This window comes from Zea mays, chromosome 8, assembly GCF_902167145.1.
Source record: "Zea mays cultivar B73 chromosome 8, Zm-B73-REFERENCE-NAM-5.0, whole genome shotgun sequence".
Lineage (NCBI taxonomy): Eukaryota > Viridiplantae > Streptophyta > Magnoliopsida > Poales > Poaceae > Zea > Zea mays.
Genome location: NC_050103.1, coordinates 137,969,947 through 137,983,657, shown reverse-complemented (window position 1 = coordinate 137,983,657; position 13,711 = coordinate 137,969,947).

Here is a 13,711-nt window from a genome sequence, read left to right as displayed (position 1 = left end):
GTCGCACCGGACAGTCCGGTGCACACCGGACAGTCCGGTGAATTATAGCGGACTAGCCGTTGGAGTTTCCCGAAGCTGGCGAGTTCCTGAGGCCGACCTCTGAGAGCACCTAGAGGGGGGGGGGTGAATAGGTGATCCTGTAAATACTTAAACTTATAGCCACAAAACTTAATTAGGCGTTAGCACAGTTATGCCAAGTGGCTAGAGAGGAGTCAAAACACAATAACCACAAGAGTCCAATCACAGAGATGACACAGTGGTTATCCCGTGGTTCGGCCAAGTACAAAACTTGCCTACTCCACGTTGTGGCGTCCCAACGGACGAGAGTTGCACTCAACTCCTCTCAAGTGATCCAATGATCAACTTGAATACCACGGTGTTCTTGCTTTTCTTTTCTTAATCCCGTTTGCGAGGAATCTCCACAACTTGGAGCCTCTCGCCCTTACAAAAGATGTTCACAGAGAATCACAGAGCAAGGGAGGGATTAGCAACTCACACACGACACAAAGATCACAGCGAATACGCACACACAAGACCCAGACTTGAGCTCAAAAGACTAGCACACTAGAACGGAGCTCAAATCACTAGAATGTCGAACAAGTGCGCGAGATTGATGTGTGAGTGATCAAGAGTGCTCAAGGAATGCTTGGTGTGCTCCTCCATGCGCCAAGGGGTCCCTTTTATAGCCCCAAGGCAGCTAGGAGCCGTTGGGAACAAATCTGGAAGGCCATCTTTGCCTTCTGTCTCGTGGCGCACCGGACAGTCCGGTGCACACCGGACACTGTCCGGTGCCCGATTTGTTTCCATAAAAAGCGAAGCCAACCGTTGCCGACCGTTGCAGATCTGGCGCACCGGACAGTCCGGTGCACACCGGACAGTCCGGTGCTTCCTTCCGACCGTTGGCTCGGCCACGTGTCGCGCGCCGATCGCGCGGCCGACCGTTGGCCCGGCCGACCGTTAGCTCACCGGACAGTCCGGTGCACACCGGACAGTCCGGTGAATTTTAGCCGAAGTCGCCGGAGAAAAACCCGAGAGCGGCCTCTTCGGCCGAGGCAGCCTGGCGCACCGGACACTGTCCGGTGCACCACCGGACAGTCCGGTGCCCCAGACCGAAGCAGCCCCTTGGCTGTACACAGCCAAGTCTTCTCTTCTCTTCTTCTATCTGTTTCTAACACTTAGACAAATATATTAGTACACAAAACCAATGTACTAAGGCTTAGAAACATACCTTAACTTGTGATTTGCACTTTGTTCATCCTTGGGCATATTTTCACATTTAAGCACTTGTGTTTGCACTCAATCACCAAAATACTTAGAAATGGCCCAAAGGCACATTTCCCTTTCAATCTCCCCCTTTTTGGTGATTTATGCCAACACAACATAAAGTAGATAGCACAAGTGCAAAATCACTTCAAATAAAAACTCAAATTGGTTTTATTCAATTTTGACATATATGGATCATCCTTTGCCACCACTTGGTTTGTTTTTGCAAATCAAACTCAAATCTCTATCTCTAAGTCAAACACATATGTTGAAGTATAAAGAGAGTCATTCCAAAAGAGATTGATCAAAGATTTCAAAAACTCCCCCTATTTCCCATACTCAATACTTTTCCCCACAAGAAGCCAACTTTTGACAATAGAGACAATAAGAGACAATAAAAGCTTTTGACAAAACAAAAACTCTATCCTACTATTTTCAAAATCTCTCAAGTGGTAGCTGATCCATTTATCGCTTTGGCCTTTATTTTCTCCCCCTTTGGCATCAAGCACCAAAACGGGATCAATCTTGGCCTTTTAACCCCATTGCCTCACCAAAGTCTTCAATTAAGAGCAAATGGCAATAAGATTTCATGAGATGAACTTGGAATTAGTTACCCTCTCATCGGAGTGCAGTGGAAGTCTTTCATGGTCCAAGTCCACCTTTTCCCTTTCAATCCTCCTTCGAGACTAAATCAAGCAAACTCAAGCAAATGGTTAGTCTCAAAGGGTCAAGTTGTAACACATCTCCCCCTAAACATGTGCATTACTTTGCAACGGACTTGTGAGGTCCAGGGAGTGTTGGTACAACTTGAGCACCACAATAAGCAACAAAATGCAGAATGAACCTGATCAAATGCATAAACACATGTATGCTACAATTCAATCCAAGTTCCGCGAATCTAAGACATTTAGCTCACTACGCAGCCTGCAAAAGGTCTTCTCATCTAGAGGCTTGGTAAAGATATCGGCTAGCTGGTTCTCGGTGCTAACATGAAACACTTCGATATCTCCCTTTTGCTGGTGGTCTCTCAAAAAGTGATGTCGGATGTCTATGTGCTTTGTGCGGCTGTGTTCAACAGGATTTTCCGCCATGCGGATAGCACTCTCATTGTCACATAGGAGTGGGACTTTGCTCAGATTGTAGCCAAAGTCCCTGAGGGTTTGCCTCATCCAAAGTAGTTGCGCGCAACACTGTCCTGCGGCAACATACTCGGCCTCAGCGGTGGATAGGGCAACGGAGGTTTGTTTCTTAGAGTTCCATGACACCAGGGACCTTCCTAAGAATTGGCACGTCCCCGATGTACTCTTCCTATCGACCTTACATCCAGCATAGTCGGAGTCTGAGTATCCAACTAAGTCAAAGGTAGACCCCTTTGGATACCAGAGTCCGAAGCAAGGCGTAGCAACTAAATATCTAAGAATTCGCTTCACCGCCACTAAGTGACATTCCTTAGGATCGGATTGAAATCTAGCACACATGCATACGCTAAGCATAATATCCGGTCTACTAGCACATAAGTAAAGCAAAGAACCTATCATTGACCGGTATGCTTTTTGATCAACGGACTTACCTCCTTTGTTGAGGTCGGTGTGTCCGTCGGTCCCCATCGGAGTCTTTGCGGGCTTGGCGTCCTTCATCCCAAACCGCTTTAGCAGATCTTGCGTGTACTTCGTTTGGGAGATGAAGGTGCCGTCCTTGAGTTGCTTCACTTGGAACCCAAGGAAGTAGTTCAACTCGCCCATCATCGACATCTCGAATTTCTGCGTCATCACCCTGCTAAACTCTTCACAAGACTTTTGGTTAGTAGAACCAAATATTATGTCATCGACATAAATTTGGCACACAAACAAATCACCATCACATGTCTTTGTAAAAAGAGTTGGATCGGCTTTCCCAACCTTGAAAGCATTAGCAATTAAAAAGTCTCTAAGGCATTCATACCATGCTCTTGGGGCTTGCTTAAGTCCATAGAGCGCCTTAGAGAGCTTACACACATGGTCGGGGTACCGTTCATCCTCGAAGCCAGGGGGTTGCTCCACGTACACCTCCTCCTTGATTGGCCCGTTGAGGAAAGCGCTCTTCACATCCATTTGAAACAACCTGAAAGAATGGTGAGCGGCATATGCTAGCAAGATTCGAATTGACTCTAGCCTAGCCACAGGAGCAAAGGTCTCCTCGAAATCCAAACCTGCGACTTGGGCATAACCTTTTGCCACAAGTCGAGCCTTGTTCCTCGTCACCACCCCGTGCTCGTCCTGTTTGTTGCGGAACACCCACTTGGTTCCCACAACATTTTGCTTCGGACGAGGCACCAGTGTCCAAACTTCATTGCGCTTGAAGTTGTTTAACTCCTCTTGCATGGCCAACACCCAGTCTGGATCTAGCAAGGCCTCTTCTACCCTGAAAGGCTCAATAGAAGAGACAAAGGAGTAATGCTCACAAAAATTAACTAATCGAGATCGAGTAGTTACTCCCTTGCTAATGTCACCCAGAATTTGGTCGACGGGATGATCCCTTTGAATCATCGCTCGAACTTGGGTTGGAGGTGCCGGTTGCGCTTCTTCCTCCATTACGTTATCATCTTGTGCTCCCCCTTGATCACACGCCTCCTTATGATGAACCTGTTCATCGTCTTGAGTCGGGGGATGCACCATAATTGAGGAAGAGGGTTGATCTTGCTCATCTTGTTCCTGTGGCCGCACTTCTCCAATCGCCATGGTTCGTATAGCGGCTGTCGGAACATCTTCTTCATCTACATCATCACAATCAACAACTTGCTCTCTTGAAGAGCCATTAGTCTCATCAAATACAACGTCGCTAGAGACTTCAACCAAACCCGATGATTTGTTGAAGACTCTATACGCCTTTGTATTTGAGTCATAACCTAACAAAAACCCTTCTACAGCTTTGGGAGCAAACTTAGAATTTCTACCCTTCTTTACTAGAATGTAGCATTTACTCCCAAATACACGAAAGTACGATACATTGGGTTTGTTACCGGTTAGTAGCTCATATGACGTCTTCTTGAGGAGGCGATGAAGGTAGACCCTGTTGATGGCGTGGCAAGCCGTGTTCACGGCTTCCGTCCAAAAGCACTCGGGGGTCTTGAACTCTCCTAGCATCGTCCTCGCCATGTCGATGAGCGTCCTGTTCTTCCTCTCTACCACACCATTTTGCTGTGGTGTGTAGGGAGCGGAGAACTCGTGCTTGATCCCTTCTTCTTCAAGGAACTCCTCCACTTGAAGGTTCTTGAACTCGGACCCGTTGTCGCTCCTTATCTTTTTCACTTTGAGCTCAAACTCATTTTGAGCCCTCCTGAGGAAGCGCTTGAGGGTCCCTTGGGTTTCAGACTTATCCTGCAAAAAGAACACCCAAGTGAAGCGGGAAAAGTCATCAACAATAACTAGACCATACTTACTTCCCCCTATGCTTAGATAGGCGACGGGTCCGAAGAGATCCATATGCAGCAGCTCCAGGGGTCTTGAAGTGGTCATCACATTCTTGCTGTGATGCGCTCCTCCCACCTGTTTCCCTGCTTGACAAGCTGCACAAGGTCTATCTTTTTCGAAATGAACATTGGTTAGACCTATCACATGTTCTCCCTTTAGAAGCTTGTGGAGGTTCTTCATCCCCACATGTGCTAAGCGGCGATGCCACAGCCAGCCCATGCAAGTCTTAGCCATTAAGCATGCATCTAGACCGGCCTCTTCTTTTGCAAAATCAACTAAATAAAGTTTGCCGTCTAATACACCCTTAAAAGCTAGTGAACCATCACTTCTTCTAAAGACAGACACATCTATATTTGTGAACAGACAGTTATATCCCATATTGCACAATTGACTAACAGATAGTAAATTATATCCTAGTGACTCTACTAAAAACACATTAGAGATAGAGTGCTCATTAGAAATTGCAATTTTACCTAACCCTTTTACCTTGCCTTGATTCCCATCACCGAATATGATTGAATCTTGGGAATCCTTATTCTTGACGTAGGAGGTGAACATCTTCTTCTCCCCCGTCATATGGTTTGTGCATCCGCTATCAATAATCCAGCTTGAACCCCCGGATGCATAAACCTGCAAGGCAAATTTAGGCTTGGGTCTTAGGTACCCAACTCATGTTGGGTCCTACAAGGTTAGTGCAAATATCCTTAGGGACCCAAATGCAAGTTTTGTCTCCCTTGCATTTTGCCCCTAACTTCCTAGCAACAATTTTCTTATCCTTTCTACAAATAGCAAAGGAAGCATTTAAAGCATAATAAATTGTGGAAGGTTCATTCACTACTTTCCTAGGAGCATGAATAGCATTCTTTTTAGACACATGATGAATAGCATTTCTCCTAGACATATTTCTACCATGCATATAGGAAGAACTAGAAGCAAACATGGCATGAGAGTCAAAATCATCAAAAGCATTATAACTCCTATAAGCATTTCTAGTTTGTCTCCTATCATAATACATAAAAGCATGGTTCTTTTGCACATTACTAGCCATAGGGGCCTTCCCTTTCTCCTTGGCGGGAATGGGAGCCTTATGGCTTGTTAAGTTCTTGGCTTTTCTCTTGAAGCCAAGTCCATCCTTAATTGAGGGGTGTCTACCAATTGTGTAGGCATCCCTTGCAAATTTTAGCTTATCGAAATCATTCTTGCTAGTCTTAAGTTGAGCATTAAGACTAGCCAGTTCATCATTAAGCTTGGAAATTGAAACTAGGTGTTCACTACAAGCATTAATGTCAAAATCTTTACACCTAGTACAAATTTCAACATGTTCTACACAAGAATTGGATTTATTTGCTACTTCTAATTTAGCATTTAAATCATTGTTGACACCTTTCAAAGTAGAAATGGTTTCATGACAAGTAGATAGTTCAAAAGAAAGCATTTCATTTCTTTTAACTTCTAAAGCATAGGATTTTTGTGCCTCAACAAATTTATCATGCTCTTCATACAACAAATCCTCTTGCTTTTCTAAAAGTATATTCTTTTCATTCAAGGCATCAATTAATTCATTAATTTTGTCTATCTTAGATCTATCTAAGCCCTTGAACAAACATGAATAATCTACTTCATCCTCATCACTAGATTTGTCCTCACTTGAAGAAGCATAGGTAGAATTGCGAGTACATACCTTCTTCTCCCTTGCCATAAGGCATGTGTGGCGCTCGTTGGGGAAGAGGGTTGATTTGTTGAAGGCGGTGGCGGCGAGTCCTTCATTGTCGGAGTCGGAAGAGGAGCAATCCGAGTCCCACTCCTTGCCTAGATGCGCCTCGCCCTTTGCCTTCTTGTAGTGCTTCTTCTTCTCCCTTTTGTTCCCCTTTTCCTGGTCACTTTCATTATCAGGACAGTTAGCAATAAAATGACCTAGCTTACCGCATTTGAAGCATGATCGCTTCCCCTTGGTCTTAGTCTTGCTCGGCTGTCCATTGCGACCCTTTAGCACCGTCTTGAAGCGCTTAATGATGAGAGCCATTTCTTCATCATTAAGCCCGGCCGCCTCAATTTGCGCCACCTTGCTTGGTAGTGCCTCCTTGCTCCTTGATGCCTTGAGAGCAATGGGTTGAGGCTCGTGGATTGGACCGTTCAACGCGTCATCGACGTACCTTGCCTCCTTGATCATCATCCGCCCGCTTACAAATTTTCCAAGAATTTCTTCGGGCGACATTTTGGTGTACCTGGGATTCTCACGAATATTATTCACCAAATGAGGATCAAGAACAGTGAAGGACCGTAGCATTAGGCGGACGACGTCGTGGTCCGTCCACCGCGTGCTTCCATAGCTCCTTATCTTGTTGACAAGGGTCTTGAGCCGGTTGTAAGTTTGAGTTGGCTCTTCTCCCCTTATCATGGCGAATCGTCCAAGCTCGCCCTCCACCAACTCCATCTTGGTGAGCATGGTGATGTCGTTCCCCTCGTGAGAGATCTTGAGGGTGTCCCATATCTGCTTGGCATTGTCCAAGCCGCTCACCTTATTGTACTCTTCCCTGCACAAAGATGCTAAGAGAACAGTAGTAGCTTGTGCATTTTTATGAATTTGTTCATTGATAAACATAGGGCTATCCGAGCTATCAAATTTCATTCCATTCTCTACAATCTCCCATATGCTTGGATGGAGAGAGAATAAATGACTACGCATTTTGTGACTCCAAAATCCGTAGTCTTCCCCATCAAAATGTGGAGGTTTACCAAGAGGAATGGAAAGTAAATGCGAATTCGAACTATGTGGAATACGAGAATAATCAAATGAGAAGTTCGAATTAACCGTCTTCCTGTAGTCGTTGTCGTCGTCCTTTTGGGAAGAAGAGGACTCATCGCTGTCGTAGTAGACGATCTCCTTGATGCGTCTTGTCTTCTTCTTCTTTCCATCTTTTCGCTTGTGTCCCGAGCCCGAGTTGTTGGACTTGTCATCCCTTGGCTCGTTGACGAAGGACTCCTTCTCCTTGTCGTTGATCACAATTCCTTTCCCCTTAGGATCCATCTCTTCGGGCGGTAAGTCCCTTTGTGAAGAGAACGGCTCCGATACCAATTGAGAGCACCTAGAGGGGGGGGGTGAATAGGTGATCCTGTAAATACTTAAACTTATAGCCACAAAACTTAATTAGGCGTTAGCACAGTTATGCCAAGTGGCTAGAGAGGAGTCAAAACACAATAACCACAAGAGTCCAATCACAGAGATGACACAGTGGTTATCCCGTGGTTCGGCCAAGTACAAAACTTGCCTACTCCACGTTGTGGCGTCCCAACGGACGAGAGTTGCACTCAACTCCTCTCAAGTGATCCAATGATCAACTTGAATACCACGGTGTTCTTGCTTTTCTTTTCTTAATCCCGTTTGCGAGGAATCTCCACAACTTGGAGCCTCTCGCCCTTACAAAAGATGTTCACAGAGAATCACAGAGCAAGGGAGGGATTAGCAACTCACACACGACACAAAGATCACAGCGAATACGCACACACAAGACCCAGACTTGAGCTCAAAAGACTAGCACACTAGAACGGAGCTCAAATCACTAGAATGTCGAACAAGTGCGCGAGATTGATGTGTGAGTGATCAAGAGTGCTCAAGGAATGCTTGGTGTGCTCCTCCATGCGCCAAGGGGTCCCTTTTATAGCCCCAAGGCAGCTAGGAGCCGTTGGGAACAAATCTGGAAGGCCATCTTTGCCTTCTGTCTCGTGGCGCACCGGACAGTCCGGTGCACACCGGACACTGTCCGGTGCCCGATTTGTTTCCATAAAAAGCGAAGCCAACCGTTGCCGACCGTTGCAGATCTGGCGCACCGGACAGTCCGGTGCACACCGGACAGTCCGGTGCTTCCTTCCGACCGTTGGCTCGGCCACGTGTCGCGCGCCGATCGCGCGGCCGACCGTTGGCCCGGCCGACCGTTAGCTCACCGGACAGTCCGGTGCACACCGGACAGTCCGGTGAATTTTAGCCGAAGTCGCCGGAGAAAAACCCGAGAGCGGCCTCTTCGGCCGAGGCAGCCTGGCGCACCGGACACTGTCCGGTGCACCACCGGACACTGTCCGGTGCACCACCGGACACTGTCCGGTGCACCACCGGACAGTCCGGTGCCCCAGACCGAAGCAGCCCCTTGGCTGTACACAGCCAAGTCTTCTCTTCTCTTCTTCTATCTGTTTCTAACACTTAGACAAATATATTAGTACACAAAACCAATGTACTAAGGCTTAGAAACATACCTTAACTTGTGATTTGCACTTTGTTCATCCTTGGGCATATTTTCACATTTAAGCACTTGTGTTTGCACTCAATCACCAAAATACTTAGAAATGGCCCAAAGGCACATTTCCCTTTCAACCTCCCTTGGCGCACCGGACACTGTCCGGTGTACACCGGACAGTCCGGTGAATTATAGCGGAGTCGCCTCTGGAAATTCCCAAAGGTGGCGAGTTTGAGCTGGAGTCCTCTGGTGCACCGGACACTGTCTGGTGTACACCGGACAGTCCGGTGCTCCCAGACCAGAGGGCCTTCGGTTCCCACTTTGCTCTTTTGTTGAATCCAAATCTTAGTCTTTTTATTGGCTGAGTGTGAACCTTTTACACCTGTGTAATCTATACACTCGGGCAAACTTAGTTAGTCCAAATGTTTGTGTTGGGCATTTCAACCACCAAAATTAATTAGGGACTAGGTGTAAGCCTAATTCCCTTTCAATCTCCCCCTTTTTGGTGATTGATGCCAACACAAACCAAAGCAAATATAGAAGTGCATAATTGAACTAGCTTGCGTAATGTAAGTGTAAAGGTTGCTTAGAATTGAGCCAATACTTACAAGATATGCATGGATTGTTTCATTCTTATATAACATTTTGGACCACGGTTGCACCACATGTTTTGTTTTTGCAAAACTCTTTTGTAAATTCTTTTCAAAGTTCTTTTGCAAATAGTCAAAGGTAGTGAATAAGAATTTTGCAAGGCATTTTCAAGATTTGAAATTTTCTCCCCTTGTTTCAAATGCTTTTCCTTTGACTAAACAAAACTCCCCCTAAAAGAGATCCACCTCTTAGTGTTCAAGAGGGTTTTGATAAACTATTTGTGAAATACTACTTTCTCCCCCTTTTGAACACGATAAGATACCAATAAGATACTAATTGAAAAACACTAAGTTTTTGAATTTGGTGGTGGTGCGGTCCTTTTGCTTTGGGCTCATTTCTCCCCCTTTTTGGCATGAATCGCCAAAAACGGAATGATTAGAGCCCTCTCGGTGCTTTTCTTCCCCTTTGGTCATAAATAAACGAGTTAAGATTATACCAAAGATGAGGTCCGGTCCTTTTCTTTGATGCTCATTTCTCCCCAAAGAATAGAGAGTTGCTTGGAGTGATGGCGAAGTGTGAGTTACGGAGTGGAAGCCTTTGTCTTCGCCGAAGACTCCAATTCCCTTTCAATATACCTATGACTTGGTTTGAAATAGACTTGAAAACACATTAGTCATAGCATATGAAGGAGACATGATCAAAGGTATATAAAAGAGCAATGTGTGCAATTTTAACAAAAGAAGTTCCTAGAATCAAGAATATTGAGCTCATGCCTAAGTTTGTTAAAAGATTGTTCATCAAGAGGCTTGGTAAAGATATCGGCTAATTGATCTTTAGTATTAATGTAAGAAATCTCGATATCTCCCTTTTGTTGGTGATCCCTAAGAAAGTGATACCGAATGGCTATGTGCTTAGTGCGGCTATGCTCGACAGGATTGTCGGCCATTTTGATTGCACTCTCATTATCACATAGCAAAGGGACTTTGGTTAATTTGTAACCGTAGTCCCGCAGGGTTTGCCTCATCCAAAGCAATTGCGCGCAACAATGGCCTGCGGCAATATACTCAGTTTCGGCGGTAGAAAGAGCGACCGAATTTTGCTTCTTAGAAGCCCAAGACACCAAGGATCTTCCCAAGAACTGGCAAGTCCCCGATGTGCTCTTCCTATTGATTTTGCACCCCGCCCAATAAACATCCGAATAACCAATCAAATCAAATGTGGATCCCCTAGGATACCAAAGCCCAAACTTAGGAGTATAAGCCAAATATCTCAAGATTCGTTTCACGGCCGTAAGGTGAGCTTCCTTAGGGTCGGCTTGGAATCTTGCACACATGCATACGGAAAGCATAATATCCGGTCGAGATGCACATAAATAGAGTAAAGAACCAATCATCGACCGGTATACCTTTTGATCCACGGACTTACCTCCCGTGTCGAGGTCGAGATGCCCATTGGTTCCCATGGGTGTCTTGATGGGCTTGGCATCCTTCATCCCAAACTTGTTTAGAATGTCTTGAGTGTACTTCGTTTGGCTAACGAAGGTGCCCTCTTGGAGTTGCTTTACTTGGAATCCTAAGAAATACTTCAACTCCCCCATCATAGACATCTCGAATTTCTGAGTCATGATCCTACTAAACTCTTCACAAGTAGACTCGTTAGTAGACCCAAATATAATATCATCAACATAAATTTGGCATACAAACAAGTCATTTTCAAGAGTTTTAGTAAAGAGTGTAGGATCGGCCTTTCCGACTTTGAATCCATTTGCAATAAGAAAATCTCTAAGGCATTCATACCATGCTCTCGGGGCTTGCTTGAGCCCATAAAGCGCCTTAGAGAGTTTATAGACATGGTTAGGATACTCACTGTCTTCAAAGCCGGGAGGTTGCTCAACATAGACCTCTTCCTTGATTGGTCCATTAAGGAAGGCACTTTTCACGTCCATTTGATAAAGCTTAAAGCCATGGTAAGTAGCATAGGCTAATAATATGCGAATTGACTCAAGCCTAGCTACGGGTGCATAGGTTTCACCGAAATCCAAACCTTCGACTTGGGAGTACCCTTTGGCCACAAGTCGAGCTTTGTTCCTTGTCACCACACCATGCTCATCTTGCTTGTTGCGGAAGACCCATTTGGTTCCTACAACATTTTGGTTAGGACGTGGAACTAAATGACATACCTCATTCCTAGTGAAGTTGTTGAGCTCCTCTTGCATCGCCACCACCCAATCCGAATCTTGAAGTGCTTCCTCTACCTTATGTGGCTCAATAGAGGAAACAAAAGAGTAATGTTCACAAAAATGTGCAACACGAGATCGAGTAGTTACCCCCATATGAATGTCGCCGAGGATGGTGTCGACGGGGTGATCTCGTTGGATTGCTTGGTGGACTCTTGGGTGTGGCGGTCTTTGCTCTTCATTCTCCTTGTCTTGATCATTTGCATCTCCCCCTTGATCTATGCCGTCATCTTGAGGTGGCTCATTTGATTGATCTTCTTTTTCATCAACTTGAGCCTCATCCTCATTTTGAGTTGGTGGAGATGCTTGCGTGGAGGAGGATGGTTGATCTTGTGCTTTTGGAGGCTCTTTGGATTCCTTAGGACACACATCCCCAATGGACATGTTGGGGACTTGTTCTCAAATGCTAAAAGTTAAGAACAAGGCAACATAGAAAATGTTAATCGTTAATATCCTTCGTCCTCCGAAGCATTATTTCCCTTAGGAGATAATGACTTGCGGACGAAGGTGATGAAGGTCATACCTTCATCAATTCATCAAACAATGACGAAGGATGAAATATAAAGAATGTAAAAGAAAACGTGAACAATCATTTATTATTATTGAGCATAAACAAAGATATTATTGAATTACAAGTGTACCTTCAATTGGAAGGAAATGACAGTACAAACGTGACGCAAAAAGCGAATGCCAAGTCCGCGTGAACAGTACGGGGGTACTGTTCACCTATTTATAGGCACGAGGTACAACCCATACAAAATTACATACATGCCCTTTACATTTGGTGATAATTCCATAGCAATCTATCGAGGTCTAAATGGCCTTTTCATCTTTAAGTCGGTTCCCTTTTCTGCGAACATGCCGAAGCTTTCCTGCTTCACAGCTTCGGCGCTGTGCCAACCTTCGTATCTTTTGAGCTTCTCCCTTTCTGATACGAGTCCGAAGAGACCTGTTCACACATTATACTCCAGAAACATTGTTAAATCATGTTTTGAGGACCTTCGGAAGCCGAAGGCCCCAACAGTAGCCCCTCGCAATATTAATTTGTTCGAAATAATAAATTTAGATTGCGATATGGACGAAGGCTTTACGCCGAAGGTCCGAAAAAACACCTTCCCTTTGCTAGAATAGCAACATTCAATGACAAGTGGGGTCTTTCAGCTTTCAACGCACCGAGCGTATAAATACGGCCATACCGCAAACTCATTTTGCACGCTTTCTGGCCAACCACTCTTGCTCATTCGATTTTTAGCTTTTGCGTGCTAAGATTCCCTGAGTCTTTAGTTTTAAAGCTTCGGCATTGAAAATAGTTTTTTAGTGTTTCCGAAGATGTCTGGAGACAAGGAAGCTGTTACTGAGACGAAACTGTCTCTTGATGAGGAGAAAAACCTGGGGTTTCTTATAGCGATGTCGAAGACAAACACGGAAAAAATCACCAAGGAAATTCTGGAAGGCTTGTCTGAAGATACTGGTGACAGTGACAGTTTTGATGTAGATAGTGGCGGCGAAGACTCCGAAGATCGCCCCTGGCGACCAAGCCATGCGGTTTTCGGCAAATCAGCTATCAAAGAAAACCATCTTGCCAATATGAGGGGAAGGTACTTCCGGGATCTGTCCATTGTGAGGGCGGACGAAGGGGAAAAGACTTGTCCACACCCTGAAGAAAATGAAGTTGTGGTGTACCGAAGCTTTTTGAAAGCTGGATTGCGATTCCCCTTGAGTAGCTTCGTCGTGGAGGTGTTGAAAATCTTCGAAGTCTATCTTCATCAACTTACTCCTGAGGCAATTATAAGGCTAAATATCTTCATGTGGGCCGCGAGAAGCCAAGGTCTGAAGCCTGACGCAAGAAGCTTCTGTAATATACATGAATTATTATATGAAACAAAGCCTTGGGGCAAAGAACAGTACCATAATAATTTTGGCTGCTACAGTTTCGTATCTCG